The sequence below is a fragment of the Gopherus evgoodei genome, unplaced genomic scaffold (assembly GCF_007399415.2).
Source record: "Gopherus evgoodei ecotype Sinaloan lineage unplaced genomic scaffold, rGopEvg1_v1.p scaffold_48_arrow_ctg1, whole genome shotgun sequence".
NCBI lineage: Eukaryota > Metazoa > Chordata > Testudines > Testudinidae > Gopherus > Gopherus evgoodei.
This window is the reverse complement of record NW_022060069.1, coordinates 1285274-1297402: the sequence shown is the minus strand read 5'-3', so window position 1 is coordinate 1297402 and position 12129 is coordinate 1285274.

Below are 12129 nucleotides of genomic sequence, written 5' to 3'. Positions count from 1 at the left end.
GATACGTAGAGATTTGGTTACCGTTAATTCAGTACCCAAAGCACACGCACCTGCAACTAACCCAGCTCCCCTGTAGGTGTCTCAACACACCTGGCTTGTTAAATGAGTGAGCAGCGAGTCTAATAAAACCAGTAGAAATGCTCTGTCCTGGGGTGGGTAAAGGTGCTCACTCTGTGACCTGGCGACACTCTGCTAAGCAGAGATCCCACGATGACACCCCTGCAAAACCGGTCCTGTCACCTGTTCACACCCCCTACAGAAAGACATGGTTTAAACCCTCTCTGTGCATCCTCTGGAGGGGGGGGGGGGGAGCCTGGAAAGCGTTTTGAGGCTCCTGCGTCAGCTGCCCTGGTTCTGTTCTTGGGATGAGCCGGAAGATGCGCGCAGCAGCGTTCACGAGCTTGGGAAGAGGGCAGGGGATTGCCGGCTTTGAAAGCAGGCTGAAGATAAATGATGAATTTGCAAGCTCTTTGGCGCCAGGCCTGCGTCTGGGCGGCCCCCGGCACTGTGAGGGCCCAGATCTTGGTCAGGGTCGGTGCCGCGCCTGGCACAATGGGGGGTCCTGATCTTGGGGGCAGGGGTGTCTTGCAGTCCGACTGGATTAATATGTAAATTAACACAAGGTTTCAGCAAAAATGCTCTGTCCCCATCCCCCAAGTGTGAAAAGCCCATTTGTCAAATGAAGTGAAAGTGCAAACAGGCTGGGGTTTGTCCAAGTGGCTGAAGGGGACGATGCACCCAAAGCCCATGGACCATCCTCAGCACCTAACTCCCTTTGGCTGCTCGGGAAGCGTTTGTCCAGCACTTTGCAGCCACACAACCCGTTATTAACCCATTGTGCAACCCCGGGGCCGGGGTCAGAGCGTCACCAGTGAGGTTTGTGCCAGTGCCCAGCCCCCAGCGGGGTCTCAGCTCCGGCGCTGAGAAGCTGATGGATCCCCCCATTAAAGGATTGCAGAGGGGAGTCTGTGCTGTTAGTAATCGGCATGACCCGGTAAATCCGGGTCTGGCTCATCTGGCCATCTGAGGCATGCAGCACAGGCCTGAGCAGCATGGGGTGCCCTGCTCCCACTCCCCGTGGTGCCGGGGGGGAAGTTGGGGGGTGTGGGGGGAGAATTTGGGGGACGGGGGGAGTCTGGCTGCTCTGACCCGATCCAGCCTAAGGAGAGATTTTGGTGCTACCCCCCCGCCACACACACACACTGCCAGAGACAAACAGCTCAGTCCTGCCCGCCCTCCCCTCCCACTTATGCCTTTACCCTGAGCCTAATCAGTGATTAGACTAAGAAAGGAGCCATCTGGGGGCTGCCCAGCAGTAATCGATCCGCTAGAAGAAAAATCCCTAATTTACCCCAACGTGTGGGCGGGGGGGGGCAACCTCTGGGAGGCCAAACAGGGCAGAGCAGGACGGCCCCGTGCCCAGCTCTGCTGTCTGACGGCACGCCGTGCCCGGCTCTGCTGTCCGACGGCCCCGTGCCCGGCTCTGCTGTCCGACGGCCCCGTGCCCGGCTCTGCTGTCCGACGGCACGCCATGCCTGGCTCTGCTGTCCGACGGCACGCCGTGCCCGGCTCTGCTGTCCGACGGCCCCGTGCCCGGCTCTGCTGTCCGACGGCACGCCGTGCCCGGCTCTGCTGTCCGACGGCCCCGTGCCCAGCTCTGCTGTCCGACGGCACGCCGTGCCTGGCTCTGCTGTCCAACGGCACGCCGTGCCTGGCTCTGCTGTCTGACGGCACGCCGTGCCCGGCTCTGCTGTCCGACGGCCCCGTGCCCAGCTCTGCTGTCCGACGGCCCCGTGCCCGGCTCTGCAGTCCGACGGCCCCGTGCCCGGCTCTGCTGTCCGACGGCACGCCATGCCTGGCTCTGCTGTCCGACGGCACGCCGTGCCCGGCTCTGCTGTCCGACGGCACGCCGTGCCCGGCTCTGCTGTCCGACGGCCCCGTGCCCAGCTCTGCTGTCCAACGGCACGCCGTGACTGGCTCTGCTGTCCGACGGCACGCCGTGCCTGGCTCTGCTGTCTGACGGCCCCGTGCCTGGCTCTGCTGTCCGACGGCCCCGTGCCCAGCTCTGCTGTCCGACGGCACGCCGTGCCTGGCTCTGCTGTCTGACGGCACGCCGTGCCCGGCTCTGCTGTCTGACGGCCCCGTGCCCAGCTCTGCTGTCCGACGGCACGCCGTGCCCGGCTCTGCTGTCCGACGGCCCCATGCCCGGCTCTGCTGTCCGACAGCACGCCGTGCCCGGCTCTGCTGTCCGACGGCCCCGTGCCCAGCTCTGCTGTCCGACGGCACGCCGTGCCTGGCTCTGCTGTCCGACGGCACGCCGTGCCCGGCTCTGCTGTCTGACGGCACGCCGCGCCCGGCTCTGCTGTCTGATGGCACGCCGCGCCCGGCTCTGCTGTCTGACGGCACGCCGCGCCCGGCTCTGCTGTCTGATGGCACGCCGCGCCCGGCTCTGCTGTCCGACGGCACGCCGTGCCCGGCTCTGCTGTCCGACGGCCCCGTGCCCAGCTCTGCTGTCCGACGGCACGCCGTGCCCGGCTCTGCTGTCCGACGGCACGCCGTGCCCGGCTCTGCTGTCCGACGGCACGCCGTGCCCGGCTCTGCTGTCCGACGGCCCCGTGCCCAGCTCTGCTGTCCGACGGCCCCGTGCCCGGCTCTGCTGTCCGACGGCCCCGTGCCCGGCTCTGCTGTCCGACGGCACGCCATGCCCGGCTCTGCTGTCCGACGGCACGCCGTGCCCGGCTCTGCTGTCCGACGGCCCCGTGCCCGGCTCTGCTGTCCGACGGCACGCCGTGCCCGGCTCTGCTGTCCGACGGCCCCGTGCCCGGCTCTGCTGTCCGACGGCACGCCGTGCCTGGCTCTGCTGTCCGACGGCACGCCGTGCCCGGCTCTGCTGTCTGACGGCACGCCGTGCCCGGCTCTGCTGTCCGACGGCCCCGTGCCCAGCTCTGCTGTCCGACGGCCCCGTGCCCGGCTCTGCTGTCCGACGGCCCCGTGCCCGGCTCTGCTGTCCGACGGCACGCCATGCCTGGCTCTGCTGTCCGACGGCACGCCGTGCCCGGCTCTGCTGTCCGACGGCACGCCGTGCCCGGCTCTGCTGTCCGACGGCACGCCGTGCCCGGCTCTGCTGTCCGACGGCCCCGTGCCCAGCTCTGCTGTCCGACGGCACGCCGTGATTGGCTCTGCTGTCCGACGGCACGCCATGCCTGGCTCTGCTGTCTGACGGCCCCGTGCCCGGCTCTGCTGTCCGACGGCCCCGTGCCCAGCTCTGCTGTCCGACGGCACGCCGTGCCTGGCTCTGCTGTCTGACGGCACGCCGTGCCCGGCTCTGCTGTCCGACGGCCCCGTGCCCAGCTCTGCTGTCCGACGGCACGCCGTGCCCGGCTCTGCTGTCCGACAGCACGCCGTGCCCGGCTCTGCTGTCCGACGGCCCCGTGCCCAGCTCTGCTGTCCGACGGCACGCCGTGCCTGGCTCTGCTGTCCGACGGCACGCCGTGCCCGGCTCTGCTGTCCGACGGCCCCGTGCCTGGCTCTGCTGTCTGACGGCACGCCGCGCCCGGCTCTGCTGTCTGACGGCACACCGCGCCCGGCTCTGCTGTCTGACGGCATGCCGCGCCCGGCTCTGCTGTCTGATGGCACGCCGCGCCCGGCTCTGCTGTCTGACGGCATGCCGCGCCCGGCTCTGCTGTCTGATGGCACGCCGCGCCCGGCTCTGCTGTCTGACGGCACGCTGCACAAACACGAGCAGGCAGGCTGTCTGGAGCGAGTGCCTGGGGGGGGTGGTGACAATGCGGTTCTGGCGGGACCCAACTGAGGTGCCAATTCAGGACCAATTGCTTAAGCAGGGCAGTTACAGCCCTAGGCTGGGGTTTTTGTACCCAAACCAAACCAGCCAGACAAAGAGGACTCTGGTCTCATCCCACTGGCTAACCACAACTCACACAAGCAATACCCTTCGACACTCCAGTCTCCCAGTATCACCACCAGTGCCACCCATCCTGGGGATGAATGGTTATGAAAACCAAAACCCCAGTAAAAGAAAACGGTTCTCTCGATCCCAAAAGACCAAGCCCCAGACCCAGGTCAATATACACATCAGATCTTACCCACAAATCACGCTGCTGCCAATCCTTTAGAATCTAAACTCTAAAGGTTTATTCATAAAGGGAAAAAGAGAGAGATGAGAGCTAGAACTGGTTAAATGGAATCAATTCCATACAGTGATGGCAAAGTTCTTAGTTCAGGCTTGTAGCAGGGATGGAGTAAACTGCAGGTTCAAATCAAGTCTCTGGAACATCCCCCGCTGGGATGGGTCATCAGTCCCTTGTGTAGAGCTTCAGCTTGTAGCAAAGTCCCTCCAGAGGTAGGAAGCAGGATTGGAGACAAGATGGAGATGAGGCATTTGTCTTATATAGGCTTTTCCAGGTGTAAGAACCTTTTTGTTCTTACTGTGGAAAATTACAGCAAAATGGAGTTTGCAGTCACATGGGCAAGTCCCTGCACTTTGCTGAGTTACAAGGCGTATCTGCCTCCTCTCCATGGGTCAGTTGTGTAGCTGATGGTCCTTAATGGGCCATCAAGCAGGCTAGGCAGAGCTAACACCAACTTGTCTGGGGTGTCTCCCAGAAGCCCAGCACAAGTTTGAAATACAGACAGTATAGAGCCAATACTCATAACTTCAACTACAAAATGACACATGCACCCAGACAGCACAGTCATAACCAGCAACCCAGAACCTGGTCTTAGACAGCTTATATGACCCCCTTTTCATAAGATTTGGTGCCACTACAGGACCTTGGTTGCAACCATGTTCTGTATGGTCCCAGATTATATCAATAACCTCACAAGGGGGATGTCAGAGCAGCCGGGAGACGAAGGGGGCTCCGGCACCTGACACTGGGTTAATTGCCTCCCTCTGCCTGTCCGTGTTCACGCTTCCTTCCCCGCCTGCCCGATGCCCCCAAACGCAACAGCAGCTACTGGAGTGTTCAGGAAATGTCTCTATCCCGCAGCCTCCTTGCTGTTCTAACCCACCAGCCCGCACTCTCCTCCCAGAGCCGGGAGAGAACCCAGGAGTCCTGGCTCCCAGCCTCCCACCTCCCACAGGTGTAAATCATGGCTGTGTAAACTGTGACAGTGCAAATCACCGTGCCCTGGTGCAAACTGTGCCTACACTAGGGCTTGGCACCACTGCCAGTGCAAACCCCAGGGGAGGTAGATCCTGGATTCCTGCCCCTGCAGCTACCCCAGGGGCCTGGCTGTGGGTGAAGAGGGGTGCAGTGCCTCCTGCGGTTAATCTGCTTTATCACAGCGTGGCTGGACAGCCAGTGGTACCCAAAGTGTGGCCAGGAAGATGCCCGGACAGGAGATGCCTGAGTGCTCAGTGAGCAGATCTGTCTGGGGAGCAGAGGAGCAGGGGGGAGGGGGTGAGACTTGCTGGGGGTTGGGCCCAGAGATGGGACGGGATCGGGAATTGGGGGCAAGAGCGAGATGTCAGCGTCTGAACCCACATTGATCCATCAGGCCAGGTATCCTGGGGGCGAGGGGCCAGCTACGGGACGTGACCCCCAGTGCAGGGGGCAGCCCCTGGCCTAACAGAGGGGTGTGTGCAGGGCCAGGCTGGGCAGAGCATCAACGCCTGGTTCTCTGATGCCCTGCCCCATGCAGGGCCATTTCCATCACCTCAGAGCGAGGCTCGGGAGACCCAGGTGCCAGGAAATGAACCGGAGTCTCCGTCCTGGCGCTGGCAGGAACAGGGAGCTGTGGGGGGGGGGGGGAGGGATAAACTATTGTACTTACACATAACTACATTCATTAGTAATAATTATTAATGGGTGTAGTATCTTGGTGCCTAGGAATCCCAGGCTTCCCACTCCGCCAGGCGCTGTACATTGCTATTGCTATTAGGTGTATTATGGTAACGCCACCTCAGTCCAGGGCCAGGCCCCCCCACTGCCCAGGCCCTGGACAGACACACGCCAGGAACCTGACAGTCTCGCCCTTGCCCAGTGATCCCAACTAAGTGCTAATTAGCACAGGGTGGGGCTGCTATTGCATTACACGATGATGTTGTTCACTGGTTTCGGGTGGGTGGGGGAGGGGAGAGGGACTATTTTCTCCTATGGATGGACACGGCCACGGGCGCTGTGGCTGGAGCTGGGTGATGTCACAATGCTGCTGCTGGCGTGGGCAGGTAACGCTGGTGCCCCCCGAACCAGGCTCCCCTTGCGCGGCCGCCCATGGCGCCCCGGGGGGCCGCGGGAGTGAGACGAGCCCGCCCCCACATCCGGGGTGCTGGGCTGCACTTCGGCAGCGAGGCCGGGGGCCCCCCGCAGCAGGCGGGAAAGGGGGGCGCCAGGCGGGCAGCCCCAGGCATGCGGGAACCTGACCCCAAAGGTCACAAGCCAGGGGGCAGATGCCGCTGACCCCCCAGAGTGCGCTGTCCTCTCCTGCTGGGAGGGGCTTTCACCCCCCAAGCCGCACTCCTCCCCCGACAGCATCACCCACAAAGAGCTCTGTGCCCCTGAGAGATCAGAATAAACGTCCCACGCTGAGCGCGCCCAGGGCCCCGCTGGCTCGGGGGCGGGGAATGGGGCACGGGCCTGTCCCCACTCGGGCATCCTGAACATGGAAGCTCTCTGGGCAGCACCTGCTCTCCAGCTAGAGAATCCAGCCCCTGGGACCCTCCCCTTCCCCCAGCAGGGAATTCGCACCGGCGCCCAGGCTGCTTGGAGCTGCTGCTTCTCACCCGCACGGGACAAGCTGCCCGTCGCCAGCGCTGCAATGCCGGGAGCTGCCAGGATCGTCCCCGAATGGAAGAACTTGAAATCTCAGATCTGCCAAAAGCTGCAGAGGTCACAGGTAACGGGGTGAGGCTGGGAGAAGCAGGGGCCCATTGACTGCTGCAAACTGCCACTCTCCTGTAGAGATGCACCCATAGAACCAGGCGGGGCTGGCCGATGTACAGACACTGCACTCTCCTTCCAGTGAGGTTTGGGCCTTGGGTCCAGCGACGCTGCCTGGGTCTGCAGAGAGCCTGAGCCTGTCGCTGGGTGGGGGAACTGCCCCGAGTGTGAGTGACGCAGCGATGCTGCCTGGGTCTGCAGAGAGCCTGAGGCCGTCGCTGGGTGGGGGGAGCTGCCCCGAGTGTGAGTGATGCAGCGACACTGCCTGGGTCTGCAGAGAGCCTGAGCCCGTTGCTGGGTGGGGGGAGCTGCCCCGAGTGTGAGTGACGCTGCCTGGGTCTGCAGAGAGCCTGAGCCTGTCGCTGGGTGGGGGGAGCTGCCCCGAGTGTGAGTGATGCAGCGACACTGCCTGGGTCTGCAGAGAGCCTGAGCCCGTTGCTGGGTGGGGGGAGCTGCCCCGAGTGTGAGTGACGCTGCCTGGGTCTGCAGAGAGCCTGAGCCTGTCGCTGGGTGGGGGGAGCTGCCCCGAGTGTGAGTGACGCAGCGACGCTGCCTGGGTCTGCAGAGAGCCTGAGCCTGTTGCTGGGTGGGGGGAGCTGCCCCGAGTGTGAGTGACGAAGCGACGCTGCCTGGGTCTGCAGGGAGCCTGCGCCCGTCGCTGGGTGCGGGGAGCTGCCCTGAGTGTGAGTGACACTGCCTGGGTCTGCAGAGAGCCTGAGCCCGTCGCTGGGTGGGGAGAGCTGCCCCGAGTGTGAGTGATGCAGCGACGCTGCCTGGGTCTGCAGGGAGCCTGAGCCCATCACTCAGAGAAGGGGGAGCTGCCCTGAGCGTGACAGACGTTGCCGGGGTCTGCCGGGAGCTGGAGGGGGCAGGTGCTGCTCCACCCTCCTCTGGGGCTCCACCGCTGGCAATAACCTGCACCCTCAGCCCCCAAGGTGGCAGCCCCCTCTGGTCAGAGCCAGCAGCACCTGCGGTCGCAGGCACCAGGGCAAATGGCCCTCACTGTCCCTCCTTCCTGTGCAGGAGCTGCCCGAGGTGGGGCCAGGGACACCAGTGCTGCTGAGCGACAGACCCTCCCTCGTGTACTGGGCCAGCTGCCACCCTCACCTCATGCCCTGCATTGGCTTCTACCCGACTGCCGCCACCAATGTCTTCGTCTGCTTCTCCTGGAGAGGCCCAGGGGTGAAACAGGACCAGGTGAGACCCCCCCCCCGGGACTGGTGCCCCTCATGCCCTCCACCATGGTCTGCCGCACTGGGGGGCTGCGTCCTCCACCTCTTCCCCCTGCCCCCGGGAGAGCGGCTGGTGGAGCCTGATGCTCTGGGAAAGGACCCCTGCTCCCAGGCCCCCTGTTCTAACCCCACGACTCCTCTCCCTGTCCCCAGCCAGGAGCAGAACCCAGGAGTCCTGACCCCCCTGCTCAGCCCACACTGGGAGTCAGACAATCTGCACTGACTGTCAGGAAGGCACTTCCCCTGTGCCTCAGTTTCCCCACCGGCCCTGTCCTCAGAGGAGCAGATGCATAGTTTGTCTCTCTCTTTCATTTCCCCGTCTCTGGCTCTGTGTTAGGGGAGCTGCTGGAGAAGCAGGGGAAAGGATTTTGAACCAGGCGCATTTTCCATCAAACCTTCGTCTGCCCTGCTCACCCCAAATCATTTTAGAACCGTTTCCTTCGCGGAAACCGCCCCCCTCCAGTACGAACACGGTGGGGCACACGACACAGAGACACCAGCGTTACCGATTGCGATGGGGGAAAATAAATGCAGAAAATGGAACAAAAAAAGAGAAAATGTCACCAATCCCGTTCATTCCCCCCCACTCACCCCAAAGTTTCATGTTTGGAAAAAAGCCGGTTTGGTTAAAAAAACCTAAAACTTTGGGTGGAGAATTTCAAGCAGCTGCATCAAATATTGCTATGAAAGCACCAAGTCTTGGCTAGGAACTGGGCCACTCAACGGGCCTCGCGGCACTCGCCAGCAATGGCACCCAGCTGCCACGGGCCAGTGGCGCAGCGCTGAGAACTGATCAACAGCAGCCACCTGCCCTTATCGACATGCAATTGGCAATGGCTGGGCACCCGTCAGCCAGCACAGATGGCATTTCCGCGGTTCACGGGCCGACTGGGGGTGCAAAGCCCTTCAGTGATGCTGGTGGTTGATGATTGCTTATCGGGACAGCCGTGCTTGGGCCTCGGGGCGGGGTTGGGGCCCCTCCTCTGCGCACACACAAGCTCGGCCCTGTCGTGCGAGGTGCTGTACACACATGTACACGTGCAGGGCTCTGTCGTGCAAGGTGCTGTACACACATGTACACGTGCAGGGCTCTGTCGTGCAAGGTGCTGTACACACATGTACACATGCAGGGCTCTGTCGTGCGAGGCCCTGTACACACATGTACACACGCAGGGCCTCATCGTGTGAGGCCCTGTACACACATGTACACACGCAGGGCCCTGTCGTGCAAGGCCCTGTACACACGTACACGCGCAGGGCCCCGTCGTGCGAGGCCCTGTACACACACACACGTGTGCACGCACACATGCCCTACCCACTCTGCTCCCCTGCCCTGATGAAGCATGCCCCTGCAGGCCCGGGTCTGGCTGCAGCACGTGGAGGATGAGAGCATGGTGGTGGAGAAGGACTTCCCCATGGCCCAGCGGGTGAAGGTGCTGCAGCTGTCCTATGTGCCTAGCCTGCGCCTGCTGGCCACCTACTGCGACGACCTGCACCTGCGGCTCTTCGGGGACCACAGCCAGGGCCTGCCGCTCCTCACGGCCGTCCGCTGCCCGCACTCCGTCACCAGCATGTGCTACAACCCAGAGACAGGTGAGCTGGTCACGGGGGCCATCGGCGCCATTAGCTTCTGGGCCTTCAGCCCGGGGCCTGTGCCAGGCCTGGGCATCTCGTGGGCAGTGAGCGTGGCTGGCGGAGAGTTTGTGCACTGCCTGAGCGTGGAGCGGGACGTGCGGGCGCTGGTGGCCCTGTGCGAGAACACTATCCGGCTTTACGACTGCCAGCGCCGGGCCGAGATCCAGGCCTTCCAGCTTAGCCCGGGCATCTCCCTCACCTGCTGCTCCACCCACGGGCCCCAGGGCCACCTCTACGTGGGCGACCTGGCCGGGCACGTCAAGCTGTGGAGCCTGGAGACGGGACGCCAGGAGCAGCAGTTCAAGGCCCACCTGAGCGCCGTGACCAGCGTGGTTTGCCGCCCGGCCGTGCACACCCTGCTGACGGCGTCGCTGGATGGGCTGCTCAAGGAGTGGGGCCTGGGCACCTGTGAGCTGCTGCGCCGGCTGGACGTGGGTGAGCCGGTCTTCCAGCTGCGCTTCGTCACTGAGCGGATGTTCTACTGCCGCTCGCAGCACGGCTTCTCCCTCCGCACCCTGCACAACTTCTACCAGCTCTTCAGCGCCCCCGGCTCTGGCCTGCGCAGGTTGGCCCGGGTGCCGTGCGGCCCTGGCAGAGCCCGCATCCTGGCCACGACGGAGGACGGGGTGACCCGCTTCCTCTCGTCTGTCACCGGGGAGCTGCTCCTCCTAACTTGGCCCTTCCACAGGCTGGAGAAGGCCCTGGACTACGCCTATGACCCAGAGCGGGAGGAACTGGTGGTGACCGTGGGGACGGCCGATGTCTACGTTCTGGACACCACCATCTGCCCCAGCCCGGCCAAGTACGTCGTGTGCACCACAGAGAACAGAGACGACAAGGTGCTGTGCTTGGCCTTCTGCCGCCTGGGCCTGGGCACCCAGCCCTCCGGCTTCGTGTTCAGCGGGCACCGGAGCGGGCATGTGCGCCTGGTCTCCCAGCACGCCCACAGCCTGGCGGAGCGGCAGATCCACAAAGGGGGGGTGGGCGCCCTGTGTAGCCTGTCGGCCTGCGGGGACCTGTCCTACCACTCCCCGGAGTCCAACTTCCTCTGCTCCTATGGCACGGACGAGCGGATCGTGCTGTCCGATGTGGGCCTGACGGGCAGCGAACTGGAGCTCCGGCCCCTGGTCGTCATCCCCAGCACCGGCTGCCAGATCCAGAGCCTCCTGCTGGTGCCAGGCTACCTCTGCGCCCTGACCGAGCAGAACCGGCTCCGGCTCTGGAGACAGGCCACCCTGGTGCCCAGGAAGATCAACCCGTACTGGCTGGAGACCTGCCCCCTGCACTCCTGCTCCGTCACCTCCCTGGACTACTGCCACCCACTGCAGCTGCTGCTGACGGGGGGCGCAGATGGCTCAGTGAGGGTGTGGTCCCTGACGGGCGTCCTGCTGGTGGACTTCGACACCAGCCTGCAGTTCAGCCGGGTTTGCTTCGCCAGCCTCCGGGGCGACCTGCTGCTTGGCTGCAGCACCAACATCTACTTCATCTCCTGCCTCGAGTACCTGCCCAGCAGGCACCTCAAGGCGCTGGCTGCCTGGCAGGTGGAGGACGACGTGGTCGAACACCCCCTGCCCTTCCTCCCCAACTTCCTCCTGTCCTTCGACACGGTCTTCGTGCCCAGGTACCTCTGGGCAGGCGAGAAGTCCAACTGCTACCAAGGCATGGAGGCCCTCACCAGCCACCGGGAGATTATACTGGTCAAGAGAGTGGCCAGGGTGGTGGCCAGTGCCAAGACAGAGACAGGCCCCTCTCCTGGCCCAGAGGCCCCCGCCGGGGTGCCAGAGCTCACTGTGGATTTCCGGCCTGCTCGGACACTCACCAAGAGGCCCCTGTGCTCTCCCGTGGAGGCGCCAGGCGGCGAGGAGCCCCAGGCGCCCAGGGAGCCAGTGCCGCTGCTCCAGAAGCATCTCCTCCCAGGGCGGCCGTGGCTCATCGGGCCGGACGGCTACATTCCCAACTCCGTCATCAGGGCCCAGCTCTGGCCACTGGGCACGCCCCCGCACCTCCAGTGCTCCCTCCAGGTGACTCCGCGCCGGCGGCTGCCACCGCGGAAGCCAGCCCCGGTCCAGGAGCCGGCGGCGTCCCGGTGGTGGGAGGAGCCGGCAGAGAAGGGGAAGGCCAAGCGGAAGCCGCAGGACCAGCCCACTTCCTTTGTGGACCCAGAGCTGCCCTGGGACGTGCTGGCCGAGATCGTGGCCAAGAATTGGCTGAGGCACCGGCCCAGCGAGGTGACGCTGGAGTCCGTCCTGCGGTCCGTGCTGAGCCAGCTAGAAGACGGGCCGCTCTCCACATACAGCCTGTGCACCACCGCCCTGGTGCAGATCTGCCAGGCCTTCGTGCTGCCACCCCAGCTGCAGGCC